General features: G+C 43.7%; 4 non-coding genes across 4 annotated transcripts; all 4 read left to right on the top strand.

Moving 5' to 3' along the window:
- The first annotated feature begins 230 nt into the window (after positions 1 to 230).
- Positions 231 to 316, top strand: TRNAY-GUA (transfer RNA tyrosine (anticodon GUA)). The gene is given in 2 exon segments: positions 231 to 267; positions 281 to 316. It is a non-coding gene; the product is annotated as a tRNA-Tyr (tRNA).
- Positions 317 to 2768: 2452 nt separating this feature from the next.
- Positions 2769 to 2854, top strand: TRNAY-GUA (transfer RNA tyrosine (anticodon GUA)). Its single transcript is given in 2 exon segments — positions 2769 to 2805; positions 2819 to 2854. It is a non-coding gene; the product is annotated as a tRNA-Tyr (tRNA).
- Positions 2855 to 7933: 5079 nt separating this feature from the next.
- Positions 7934 to 8019, top strand: TRNAY-GUA (transfer RNA tyrosine (anticodon GUA)). The gene is given in 2 exon segments: positions 7934 to 7970; positions 7984 to 8019. It is a non-coding gene; the product is annotated as a tRNA-Tyr (tRNA).
- Positions 8020 to 10456: 2437 nt separating this feature from the next.
- Positions 10457 to 10542, top strand: TRNAY-GUA (transfer RNA tyrosine (anticodon GUA)). Its single transcript is given in 2 exon segments — positions 10457 to 10493; positions 10507 to 10542. It is a non-coding gene; the product is annotated as a tRNA-Tyr (tRNA).
- Positions 10543 to 14208: the final 3666 nt, after the last annotated feature.

Below are 14208 nucleotides of genomic sequence, written 5' to 3'. Positions count from 1 at the left end.
ATGGCCTGTGAGGTGCCGCCTTTCAACTTTTCCCCCTTAGTATGGTGGTCAGTAACATGCGGGAGACTGCGGAGGGGGCATTTTTTTAATTGGGAACTGATGTGCTTTTACTCAATTCGGGAACCTCACAAGCCAAATTTGTAGTATTTTGCACAAATTGCAAGAGATGTTTACAAGTCGACGGTTGAAGTGGAAGCTCGTATTGAGTTTGCTAGAGTTGATTTGCCAAGCCTTCGATAGCTCAGTTGGTAGAGCGGAGGACTGTAGTGGTAAAACAGGCATCCTTAGGTCGCTGGTTCAAATCCGGCTCGAAGGACTCTTGCCAAATGCACATTTTATTGAATACTTGGAAAGTAAAATACTTGGAAAGTAAAATAACAGACAATTTATAATTATATTATATTTCATCACTGAAAATAGATGCCTTTTGCTTTGAGGCTGTGGCCACGTTATTTTTCTGTCCAACACGAATCTTCATTGGTTTCCTGTCTTGTGTTTTGGATCCCCATCTCTTGCTATGAACTGGCAAAACAGCAGAATCCCCTTGACAATCTTGATTTCTCAAGGGAAATGAGAGAACACTATACACCATCCAAGATATTAAAATATTGTCAAGGCCCAACACGGCTGAATACTCTGAGGAGATGGCCTGTGAGGCGCCGCCTTTCAACTTTTCCCCCTTAGTATGGTGGTCAGTAACATGCGGGAGACTGCGGAGGGGGTCATTTTTTGAATTGGGAACTGATGTGCTTTTACTCAATTCGGGAACCTCACAAGCCAAATTTGTAGTATTTTGCACGAATTGCAAGAGATGTTTACAAGTCGACGGTTGAAGTGGAAGCTCCTATTGAGTTTGCTAGAGAATGGTTTGCCATGCCTTCGATAGCTCAGTTGGTAGAGCAAGGACTGTAGTGGTTAAACAGGCTTCCTTAGGTCACTGGTTCAAATCCGGCTCGAGGGACTTTTGCCAAATGCACATTTTATTGAATACTTGGAAAGTAAAATACTTGGAAAGTAAAACAACAGACAATTTATAATTATATTATATTTCATCACTGAAAATAGATGCCTTTTGCTTTGAGGCTGTGGCCACATTATTTTTCTGTCCAACATCAATCTTCTTTGGTTTCCTGTGAGGTGTTTTGGATCCCCATCTCTTGCTATGAACTGGCAAAACAGCAGAATCCCCTTGACAATCTTGATTTCTCAAGGGAAATGAGAGAACACTATACACCATCCAAGATATTAAAATATTGTCAAGGCCCAACACGGCTGAATGCTCTGAGGAGATGGCCTGTGAGGCGCCGCCTTTCAACTTTTCCCCCTTAGTATGGTGGTCAGTAACATGCGGGAGAATGCGGAGGGGGTCATTTTTTTAATTGTGAACTGATGTGCTTTTACTCAATTCGGGAACCTCACAAGCCAAATTTGTAGTATTTTGCACGAATTGCAAGAGATGTTTGAATGTCGACGGTTGAAGTTGAAGCTCTAATTGAGCTTGCTAGAGACTGATTTGCCAAGCCTTAGATAGCTCAGTTGGTAGAGCAGAGGACTGTAGTGGTAAAACAGGCATCCTTAGGTCGCTGGTTCAAATCCAGATTGAAGGACTTTTGCCAAATGCAAATTTTATTGAATACTTGGAAAGTAAAATACTTGGAAAATAAAATAACAGACAATTCATAATTATATTATATTTCATCACTGAAAATAGATGCCTTTTGCTTTGAGGCTGTGGCCACGTTATGTTTCTGTCCAACACCAATCTTCATTGGTTTCCTGTGAGGTGTTTTGGATCCCCATCTCTTGCTATGAACTGGCAAAACAGCAGAATCCCCTTGACAATTTTGATTTCTCAAGGGAAATGAGAGAACACTATACACCATCCAAGATATTAAAATATTGTCAAGGCCCAACACGGCTGAATACTCCGAGGAGATGGCCTGTGAGGCGCCGCCTTTCAACTTTTCCCCCTTAGTATGGTGGTCAGTAACATGCGGGAGACTGCGGAGGGGGTCATTTTTTTAATTGGGAACTGATGTGCTTTCACTAAATTCGGGAACCTCACAAGCCAAATTTGTAGTATTTTGCACGAATTGCAAGAGATGTTTACAAGTCGACGGTTGAAGTGGAAGCTCGTATTGAGTTTGATATAGAATGATTTGCCAAGCCTTCGATAGCTCGTCGCTGGTTCAAATCCGGCTCAAAGGACTTTTGCCAAATGCACATTTTATTGAATACTTGGAAAGTAAAATACTTGTAAAGTAAAATAACAGACAATTTATAATTATATTATATTTCATCACTGAAAATAGATGCCTTTTGCTTTGAGGCTGTGGCCACGTTATTTTTCTGTCCAACACGAATCTTCATTGGTTTCCTGTGAGGTGTTTTGGATCCCCATCTCTTGCTATGAACTGGCAAAACAGCAGAATCCCCTTGACAATCTTGATTTTTCAAGGGAAATGAGAGAACACTGTACACCATCCAAGATATTAAAATATTGTCAAGGCCCAACACGGCTGAATACTCTGAGGAGATGGCCTGTGAGGCGCCGCCTTTCAACTTTTCCCCCTTAGTATGGTGGTCAGTAACATGCGGGAGACTGCGGAGGGGGTCATTTTTTTAATTGGGAACTGATGTGCTTTCACTAAATTCGGGAACCTCACAAGCCAAATTTGTAGTATTTTGCACGAATTGCAAGAGATGTTTACAAGTCGACGGTTGAAGTGGAAGCTCGTATTGAGTTTGCTAGAGAATGATTTGCCAAGCCTTCGATAGCTCAGTTGGTAGAGCGGAGGACTGTAGTGGTAAAACAGGCATCCTTAGGTCGCTGGTTCAAATCCGGCTCGAAGGACCATTGCCAAATGCACATTTTATTGAATACTTGGAAAGTAAAATACTTGGAAAGTAAAATAACAGACAATTTATAATTATATTATATTTCATCACTGAAAATAGATGCCTTTTGCTTTGAGGCTGTGGCCACGTTATTTTTCTGTCCGACACCAATCTTCGTTGGTTTCCTGTGAGGTATTTTGGATCCCCATCTCTTGCTATGAACTGACAAAACAGCAGAATCCCCTTGACAATCTTGATTTCTCAAGGGAAATGGGAGAACACTATACACCATCCAAGATATTAAAATATTGTCAAGGCCGAACACTGATGAATACTCTGAGGAGATGGCCTGCGAGGCGCCGCCTTTCAACTTTTCCTCCTTAGTATGGTGGTCAGTAACATGCGGGAGACCGCGGAGGGGGTCATTTTTTTAATTGTGAACTGATGTGCTTTTACTCAATTCGGGAACCTCACAAGCCAAATTTGTAGTATTTTGCACGAATTGCAAGAGATGTTTGAATGTCGACGGTTGAAGTGGACGCTCGTATTGAGCTTGCTAGAGACGGATTTGCCAAGCCTTCGATAGCTCAGTTGGTAGAGCGGAGGACTGTAGTGGTAAAACAAGCATCCTTCGGTCGCTGGTTCAAACCTGGCTCGAAGGACTTTTGCCAAATGCACATTTTATTGAATACTTGGAAAGTAAAATACTTGGAAAGTAAAATAACAGACAATTTATAATTATATTATATTTCATCACTGAAAATAGATGCCTTTTGCTTTGAGGCTGTGGCCACGTTATTTTTCTGTCCGACACCAATCTTCGTTGGTTTCCTGTGAGGTGTTTTGGATCCCCATCTCTTGCTATGAACTGACAAAACAGCAGAATCCCCTTGACAATCTTGATTTCTCAAGGGAAATGGGAGAACACTATACACCATCCAAGATATTAAAATATTGTCAAGGCCGAACACTGATGAATACTCTGAGGAGATGGCCTGTGAGGCGCCGCCTTTCAACTTTTCCTCCTTAGTATGGTGGTCAGTAACATGCGGGAGACTGCGGAGGCGGTCATTTTTTTAATTGGGAACTGATATGCTTTTACTCAATTCGGGAACCTCACAAGCCAAATTTGTAGTATTTTGCACGAATTGCAAGAGATGTTTGCATATCGACGGTTGAAGTGGAAGCTCGAATTGAGCTTGCTAGAGAACGGTTTGCCAAGCCTTCGATAGCTCAGTTGGTAGAGCAGAGGACTGTAGTGGTAAAACAGGCATCCTTAGGTCGCTGGTTCAAATCCAGATTGAAGGACTTTTGCCAAATGCAAATTTTATTGAATACTTGGAAAGTAAAATACTTGGAAAATAAAATAACAGACAATTTATAATTATATTATATTTCATCACTGAAAATAGATGCCTTTTGCTTTGAGGCTGTGGCCACGTTATGTTTCTGTCCAACACCAATCTTCATTGGTTTCCTGTGAGGTGTTTTGGATCCCCATCTCTTGCTATGAACTGGCAAAACAGCAGAATCCCCTTGACAATCTTGATTTCTCAAGGGAAATGAGAGAACACTATACACCATCCAAGATATTAAAATATTGTCAAGGCCCAACACGGCTGAATACTCAGAGGAGATGGCCTGTGAGGCGCCGCCTTTCGACTTTTCCCCCTTAGTATGGTGGTCAGTAAAATGCGGGAGACTGCGGAGGGGGTCATTTTTTTAATTGGGAACTGATGTGCTTTTACTCAATTAGGGAACCTCTCAAGCCAAATTTGTAGTATTTTGCACGAATTGCAAGAGATGTTTACAAGTCGACGGTTGAAGTGGAAGCTCGTATTGAGTTTGCTAGAGAATGATTTGCCAAGACTTCGATAGCTCAGTTGGTAGAGCGGAGGACTGTAGTGGTAAAACAGGCATCCTTAGGTCGCTGGTTCAAATCCGGCTCGAAGGACTTTTGCCAAATGCACATTTTATTGAATACTTGGAAAGTAAAATACTTGGAAAATGACATAACAGACAATTTATAATTATATTATATTTCATCACTGAAAATAGATGCCTTTTGCTTTGAGGCTGTGGCCACATTATTTTTCTGTCCAACACCAATCTTCTTTGGTTTCCTGTGAGGTATTTTGGATCCCCATCTCTTGCTATGAACTGACAAAACAGCAGAATCCCCTTGACAATCTTGATTTCTCAAGGGAAATGAGAGAACACTATACACCATCCAAGATATTAAAATATTGTCAAGGCCCAACACGGCTGAATACTCTGAGGAGATGGCCTGTGAGGCACCGCCTTTCAACTTTTCCCCCTTAGTATGGTGGTCAGTAACATGCGGGAGACTGCGGAGGGGGTCATTTTTTTAATTGTGAACTGATGTGCTTTTACTCAATTCGGGAACCTCACAAGCCAAATTTGTAGTATTTTGCACGAATTGCAAGAGATGTTTACAAGTCGACGGTTGAAGTGGAAGCTCGTATTGAGTTTGCTAGAGAATGATTTGCCAAGCCTTCGATAGCTCAGTTGGTAGAGCGGAGGACTGTAGTGGTAAAACAGGCATCCTTAGGTCGCTGGTTCAAATCCCGCTCGACGGACTTTTTCCAAATGCAAATTTTATTGAATACTTGGAAAGTAAAATACTTGGAAAGTAAAATAACAGACAATTTATAATTATATTATATTTCATCACTGAAAATAGATGCCTTTTGCTTTGAGGCTGTGGCCACGTTATTTTTCTGTCCGACACCAATCTTCGTTGGTTTCCTGTGAGGTGTTTTGGATCCCCATCTCTTGCTATGAACTGACAAAACAGCAGAATCCCCTTGACAATCTTGATTTCTCAAGGGAAATGGGAGAACACCATACACCATCCAAGATATTAAAATATTTTCAAGGCCGAACACTGATGAATACTCTGAGGAGATGGCCTGTGAGGCGCAGCCTTTCAACTTTTCCTCCTTAGTATGGTGGTCAGTAACATGCGGGAGACTGCGAAGGCGGTCATTTTTTTAATTGGGAACTGATGTGCTTTTACTCAATTCGGGAACCTCACAAGCCAAATTTGTAGTATTTTGCACGAATTGCAAGAGATGTTTACAAGTCGAAGGTTGAAGTGGAAGCTCCTATTGAGTTTGCTAGAGAATGGTTTGCCATGCCTTCGATAGCTCAGTTGGTAGAGCAAGGACTGTAGTGGTTAAACAGGCATCCTTAGGTCGCTGGTTCAAATCCTGCTCGAAGGACTTTTGCCAAATGCACATTTTATTGAATACTTGGAAAGTAAAATACTTGGAAAATAACATAACAGACAATTTATAATTATATTATATTTCATCACTGAAAATAGATGCCTTTTGCTTTGAGGCTGTGGCCACATTATTTTTCTGTCCAACATCAATCTTCTTTGGTTTCCTGTGAGGTGTTTTGGATCCCCATCTCTTGCTATGAACTGGCAAAACAGCAGAATCCCCTTGACAATCTTGATTTCTCAAGGGAAATGAGAGAACACTATACACCATCCAAGATATTAAAATATTGTCAAGGCCCAACACGGTTGAATGCTCTGAGGAGATGGCCTGTGAGGCGCCGCCTTTCAACTTTTCCCCCTTAGTATGGTGGTCAGTAACATGCGGGAGAATGCGGAGGGGGTCATTTTTTTAATTGTGAACTGATGTGCTTTTACTCAATTCGGGAACCTCACAAGCCAAATTTGTAGTATTTTGTACGAATTGCAAGAGATGTTTGAATGTCGACGGTTGAAGTTGAAGCTCTAATTGAGCTTGCTAGAGACTGATTTGCCAAGCCTTAGATAGCTCAGTTGGTAGAGCAGAGGACTGTAGTGGTAAAACAGGCATCCTTAGGTCGCTGGTTCAAATCCGGCTCGAAGGACTTTTGCCAAATGCAAATTTTATTGAATACTTGGAAAGTAAAATACTTGGAAAGTAAAATAACAGACAATTTATAATTATATTATATTTCATCACTGAAAATAGATGCCTGTTGCTTTGAGGCTGTGGCCACGTTATGTTTCTGTCCAACACGAATCTTCATTGGTTTCATGTGAGGTGTTTTGGATCCCCATCTCTTGCTATGAACTGGCAAAACAGCAGAATCCCCTTGACAATCTTGATTTCTCAAGGGAAATGAGAGAACACTATACACCATCCAAGATATTAAAATATTGTCAAGGCCCAACACGGCTGAATACTCTGAGGAGATGGCCTGTGAGGCGCCGCCTTTCAACTTTTCCCCCTTAGTATGGTGGTCAGTAACATGCGGGAGACTGCGGAGGGGGTCATTTTTTTAATTGTGAACTGATGTGCTTTTACTCAATTCGGGAACCTCACAAGCCAAATTTGTAGTATTTTGCACGAATTGCAAGAGATGTTTGAATGTCGACGGTTGAAGTGGAAGCTCGTATTGAGCTTGCTAGAGACTGCTTTGCCAAGCCTTCGATAGCTCAGTTGGTAGAGCGGAGGACTGTAGTGGTAAAACAGGCATCCTTAGGTCGCTGGTTCAAATCAGGCTCGAAGGACTTTTGCCAAATGCACATTTTATTGAATACTTGGAAAGTAAAATACTTGGAAAGTAAAATAACAGACAATTTATAATTATATTATATTTCATCACTGAAAATAGATGCCTTTTGCTTTGAGGCTGTGACCACGTTATTTTTCTGTCCAACACGAATCTTCATTGGTTTCCTGTGAGGTGTTTTGGATCCCCATCTCTTGCTATGAACTGGCAAAACAGCAGAATCCCCTTGACAATCTTGATTTCTCAAGGGAAATGAGAGAACACTATACACCATCCAAGATATTAAAATATTGTCAAGGCCCAATGCGGCTGAATACTCTGAGGAGATGGCCTGTGAGGTGCCGCCTTTCAACTTTTCCCCCTTAGTATGGTGGTCAGTAACATGCGGGAGACTGCGGAGGGGGCATTTTTTTAATTGGGAACTGATGTGCTTTTACTCAATTCGGGAACCTCACAAGCCAAATTTGTAGTATTTTGCACAAATTGCAAGAGATGTTTACAAGTCGACGGTTGAAGTGGAAGCTCGTATTGAGTTTGCTAGAGTTGATTTGCCAAGCCTTCGATAGCTCAGTTGGTAGAGCGGAGGACTGTAGTGGTAAAACAAGCATCCTTAGGTCGCTGGTTCAAATCCGGCTCGAAGGACTCTTGCCAAATGCACATTTTATTGAATACTTGGAAAGTAAAATAACAGACAATTTATAATTATATTATATTTCATCACTGAAAATAGATGCCTTTTGCTTTGAGGCTGTGGCCACGTTATTTTTCTGTCCAACACGAATCTTCATTGGTTTCCTGTCTTGTGTTTTGGATCCCCATCTCTTGCTATGAACTGGCAAAACAGCAGAATCCCCTTGACAATCTTGATTTCTCAAGGGAAATGAGAGAACACTATACACCATCCAAGATATTAAAATATTGTCAAGGCCCAACACGGCTGAATACTCTGAGGAGATGGCCTGTGAGGCGCCGCCTTTCAACTTTTCCTCCTTAGTATGGTGGTCAGTAACATGCGGGAGACTGCGGAGGGGGTCATTTTTTTAATTGGGAACTGATGTGCTTTTACTCAATTCGGGAACCTCACAAGCCAAATTTGTAGTATTTTGCACGAATTGCAAGAGATGTTTACAAGTCGACGGTTGAAGTGGAAGCTCGTATTGAGTTTGCTAGAGAATGATTTGCCAAGCCTTTGATAGCTCAGTTGGTAGAGCGGAGGACTGTATTGGTACAACAGGCATCCTTAGGTCGCTGGTTCAAATCCGGCTCGAAGGACTTTTGCCAAATGCAAATTTTATTGAATACTTGGAAAGTAAAATACTTGGAAAGTAAAATAACAGACAATGTATAATTATATTATATTTCATCACTGAAAATAGATGCCTGTTGCTTTGAGGCTGTGGCCACGTTATGTTTCTGTCCAACACGAATCTTCATTGGTTTCATGTGAGGTGTTTTGGATCCCCATCTCTTGCTATGAACTGGCAAAACAGCAGAATCCCCTTGACAATCTTGATTTCTCAAGGGAAATGAGAGAACACTATACACCATCCAAGATATTAAAATATTGTCAAGGCCCAACACGGCTGAATACTCTGAGGAGATGGCCTGTGAGGCGCCGCCTTTCAACTTTTCCCCCTTAGTATGGTGGTCAGTAACATGCGGGAGACTGCGGAGGGGGTCATTTTTTTAATTGTGAACTGATGTGCTTTTACTCAATTCGGGAACCTCACAAGCCAAATTTGTAGTATTTTGCACGAATTGCAAGAGATGTTTGAATGTCGACGGTTGAAGTGGAAGCTCGTATTGAGCTTGCTAGAGACTGCTTTGCCAAGCCTTCGATAGCTCAGTTGGTAGAGCGGAGGACTGTAGTGGTAAAACAGGCATCCTTAGGTCGCTGGTTCAAATCCAGATTGAAGGACTTTTGCCAAATGCAAATTTTATTGAATACTTGGAAAGTAAAATACTTGGAAAATAAAATAACAGACAATTCATAATTATATTATATTTCATCACTGAAAATAGATGCCTTTTGCTTTGAGGCTGTGGCCACGTTATGTTTCTGTCCAACACCAATCTTCATTGGTTTCCTGTGAGGTGTTTTGGATCCCCATCTCTTGCTATGAACTGGCAAAACAGCGGAATCCCCTTGACAATTTTGATTTCTCAAGGGAAATGAGAGAACACTATACACCATCCAAGATATTAAAATATTGTCAAGGCCCAACACGGCTGAATACTCCGAGGAGATGGCCTGTGAGGCGCCGCCTTTCAACTTTTCCCCCTTAGTATGGTGGTCAGTAACATGCGGGAGACTGCGGAGGGGGTCATTTTTTTAATTGGGAACTGATGTGCTTTTACTGAATTCGGGAACCTCACAAGCCAAATTTGTAGTATTTTGCACGAATTGCAAGAGATGTTTACAAGTCGACGGTTGAAGTGGAAGCTCGTATTGAGTTTGATAGAGAATGATTTGCCAAGCCTTCGATATCTCGTCGCTGGTTCAAATCCGGCTCAAAGGACTTTTGCCAAATGCACATTTTATTGAATACTTGGAAAGTAAAATACTTGTAAAGTAAAATAACAGACAATTTATAATTATATTATATTTCATCACTGAAAATAGATGCCTTTTGCTTTGAGGCTGTGGCCACGTTATTTTTCTGTCCAACACGAATCTTCATTGGTTTCCTGTGAGGTGTTTTGGATCCCCATCTCTTGCTATGAACTGGCAAAACAGCAGAATCCCCTTGACAATCTTGATTTTTCAAGGGAAATGAGAGAACACTGTACACCATCCAAGATATTAAAATATTGTCAAGGCCCAACACGGCTGAATACTCTGAGGAGATGGCCTGTGAGGCGCCGCCTTTCAACTTTTCCCCCTTAGTATGGTGGTCAGTAACATGCGGGAGACTGCGGAGGGGGTCATTTTTTTAATTGGGAACTGATGTGCTTTTACTAAATTCGGGAACCTCACAAGCCAAATTTGTAGTATTTTGCACGAATTGCAAGAGATGTTTACAAGTCGACGGTTGAAGTGGAAGCTCGTATTGAGTTTGCTAGAGAATGATTTGCCAAGCCTTCGATAGCTCAGTTGGTAGAGCGGAGGACTGTAGTGGTAAAACAGGCATCCTTAGGTCGCTGGTTCAAATCCGGCTCGAAGGACCATTGCCAAATGCACATTTTATTGAATACTTGGAAAGTAAAATACTTGGAAAGTAAAATAACAGACAATTTATAATTATATTATATTTCATCACTGAAAATAGATGCCTTTTGCTTTGAGGCTGTGGCCACGTTATTTTTCTGTCCGACACCAATCTTCGTTGGTTTCCTGTGAGGTATTTTGGATCCCCATCTCTTGCTATGAACTGACAAAACAGCAGAATCCCATTGACAATCTTGATTTCTCAAGGGAAATGGGAGAACACTATACACCATCCAAGATATTAAAATATTGTCAAGGCCGAACACTGATGAATACTCTGAGGAGATGGCCTGCGAGGCGCCGCCTTTCAACTTTTCCTCCTTAGTATGTGTTGTGCTCCGTTCATTCATGCATACCCAAACCTCAAGAATGACACGGAGCCAATGCTGCAGTGAACCATCTTTATTCACTCCCTGACACTAACTGCCGTTTCCTTCCCCGGCCCCCTCCTTTTCCCTTTTTCTCCCGCTCCTTCTCTGTTGCCGCTCTTAAAGGGGTAGTGTCCCTTTATTCATGTACAACACCTCCCCCGTACTTAACATGAGAGTCCAGTTACATCTGTTCGATGAGCCTCACTGGCTTCTTTATTGTCCTAGGGGTCTCCCTGGTGATTCTCGGCTTTCGCCGGTCAATTCCACTGGGGGTTCTGTTTCTTCTTCCTCGCTGGTGTTCTCGTCGGGTGTTTCTTGTGTTTCATGTTCCTCCAGATATAACTCCCTGAGGAATGAGGAGTTGTGGGTAATGTCTCCTAGTTCTCCGGTTTCTGTGATCATGGGCCTCTTGATGGCTGTGATTGTTCGTGGCTCTGGGCTGTATCGAGTGTCCGTTTTCTTGCGTTGTGTTTGTCGCACCAGGACTGTTTGCTCGATCTCTAGTCGTTGTTCTTTCGCTCTCCTTTTTGTGTCAGCCCATTGCTTGGCCTTCCTCTTCCTCTCGGTGTCTCGTTCTCTGACGGTTAGGTCTTCTTCAGGTGTGTGGTCCTTCCATCTGGGAATGCGTGTTCTGGGTTGATCTCTCACCATGAGTTCAGCTGGTGGCCTGTCATTTGACGACAGGTGCAAGATTTTTTTAGTGACCTCATGTGCCCGGGTGTCAACTTTGTCCAGTAGGGGGTGTCTGGATGGATAGTCCGCTGGGTCTGCGTCTCCTCCTGGTTTGTGGACAATAGTATAATCGTCCTCTTGCAGTCTTATTCCCCCTCGTTCTATGCAGGGTGGCATTTTCATTTTGGTGTTCCCACAGGTTGGTGTTAGGGCTTTGTCATGTTGCTCTTGATCCCTTCCAGGTATTGAGATGTCGTTGAGAAGAAGAAGTTGGATTTCTTTTGATACCTGTTCTTGGAGGTGGAAACCCACTTTCCGTGGGTGTTGTGGAACTGGCCTGACGTTTTTGTCTATATGTAGTTTGATGCATGGCCCTTTTAGCATCCCTACCCCTTCGAACAGTTTGGGGAAAGTGTTCTTGAGTTCTCTTTTTGCCAGTAGTCTGTCTATGATTGCCCTGACGGGTTCGCATGGTAGTGGTAGTCCTTCAATGACCTCCGACTGGTCATAGTGTAGGTCAATCAGGGCAAGTGCGTTAGCTGTCCTGTAACTGAGAAGGCAGCGGCCAATAGCTGGGCTTCTTATCACATGTATCGTGGCGGTTACTGTGATGCCTCTGTGTCGTAGGTCGCATTGAAATTTCCCTTTTGATGTCATGGGTTGGGTTGCTCCCCATTGGAAGATGTGTGTCCTAGACTCTTGGATGGGGTATATTGAAGCTATTTCACGATAGATGTCTTCATTCATGACGTTGACCGTCGCTCCTGTATCAACAATAAATCTGTTTTGGGTTCTTCCCATCTGAATTGTTACTCTGGGAGCCGCGGTGTCCTCCTCCTCTACGCTGAGAAGGCATACATACTCTCGGTCGTAGCCGTCCTGTAGGTATGGAGGCTGTTCGTTTCCACTTGGTGGATAGTGTGGTGGGGGGTAAGGGTATGGCTCCCTGTCACGTTCCCGGTTGTCTGGTGCTTCCGCTCTGCGGGTGTCTTCGCGTTCCAGTTCCCGCGTGAAGTCATCCTGATAGGCATCGTATAATTCGTGGTCTTTCCTGTCTGGTTCGATCTGAAGTCCTTCCAAGGCTCTCACTGTGTTTGGGCGTTGATATGATGGCGCGAGAGGTGCATTCCTGTCCACATGGTGATGCTGTTCTTTATGTGCGTCCATCGATCGAGGGGCAGATTGTGGGCGTGCTGATCCTCCTTCCGGTAGTAGTTCTTTGCACATCACTTGGAAGTGGTTCTCCATTCCGCATCTCATGCATCGTTGCCCAATGGCGGGGCACGGTCCTCTGTGTGGATATTCGAATCCGCAGCGATAGCATTGGCGGTCACCCTGTGCTCGTTGTGTCGGGTACCTCTGGTTGGTCCTTGGTTGGGTGTTTGGCTGGCGGGCGTAGGGATGTATTGCGGCTATGGTTTCTCCCTTTTTTGGGTTCTCAATGGCTGCTGCTTGAATGTCCACTCTTTCGTATACCCTGGCTAGGTCTAGCACCTCTTTTAGGGATAGGGGTTTCTTGAGAAGGTGCTTCCGGAACATCGAGGATGCACACCCTTCTATGATGCGTAATCTAATGGCTTCTTCGTCATTAAAGTTAGCAAAGTCACATTTGGATATTTTCCTCTGAAGACGTATTACAAACTCCCCTATTGATTCGTGAGGTAGCTGGCCACATTGGTTGAAAGTGTACCTTTCATAGTCCCGGTTGGGTGAAATGACCAGTTTTTCGTGAATGGCTTGCAGGAGTCTTGCATATGTGGTGCGATCTTGTGGAGGGATCGTGCGTATAATATTTTTGATTTCTCTCCCTGCGACATTTGCAAATATGCTCAGTATGTTGGGAGGTTCTTGTGTGCCGATGGCACCCACGAAGTCGTCAAATTCCTCCATCCATTCTTCCCATCTCTGCCCCTGGTCATGGTGTGGGTTTAGCGTGAACGGGGCAGGTCTCCTCATTAGGCTTGCGTGAGAGGAGGGAGCTCCTGGTGGTGGTGGTGGTGCATTCGGGTCTGCCGCGTCTGCAGATGACATGGCGGTATCCTGGTGTGTAGCGTGGAGTGCTGCGTCGCGGATGCTCGGGGTGCTCTGGTAGGCTTTTGCACCGTGGTTCTCTTGAACTGCTGCGGTGTATGTTCGTCCACTGGGGCACGTTGTTCACCCTCTACTTTTTGTGTGACAATGTCACCTTCGGGTTCTTGCAAAAGTTTGTTTTCCAGGTGTTTCCACCGATGTCACGTAGGTGGGAGACTCGGGGTTCCCCTTTGCAAATGTTACCTTTGGGTGTGTCTGCTGGTGTGTCACGTGGGTGGGAGACTCGGGGTTCCCTTTTGCAGGTGTCACCTTCGGGTGATTTCACTGGTTCCCTGATGTGTCACGTGGGTGGGAGACTCGGGGTTCCCTTTGCAGGTGTCACCTTCGGGTGATTTCACTGGTTCCCTGATGTGTCACGTGGGCGGGAGACTCGGGGTTCCCTTTTCGCTACCCCTTTCCGACTCCTTACTTGAGGGTGGATGCCGCGAGCCTGCGGGTCTCCTCTTCCGTGACGTGTGGGCCTGCTGAGTTCCCTCGTGGTCTCCTTCC

Source organism: Ambystoma mexicanum, chromosome 1p (assembly GCF_040938575.1).
Source record: "Ambystoma mexicanum isolate Mex_15411 chromosome 1p, UKY_AmexF1_1, whole genome shotgun sequence".
NCBI classification, from domain to species: Eukaryota; Metazoa; Chordata; class Amphibia; order Caudata; family Ambystomatidae; genus Ambystoma; species Ambystoma mexicanum.
This window is presented reverse-complemented; position numbering and strand designations above follow the sequence as displayed.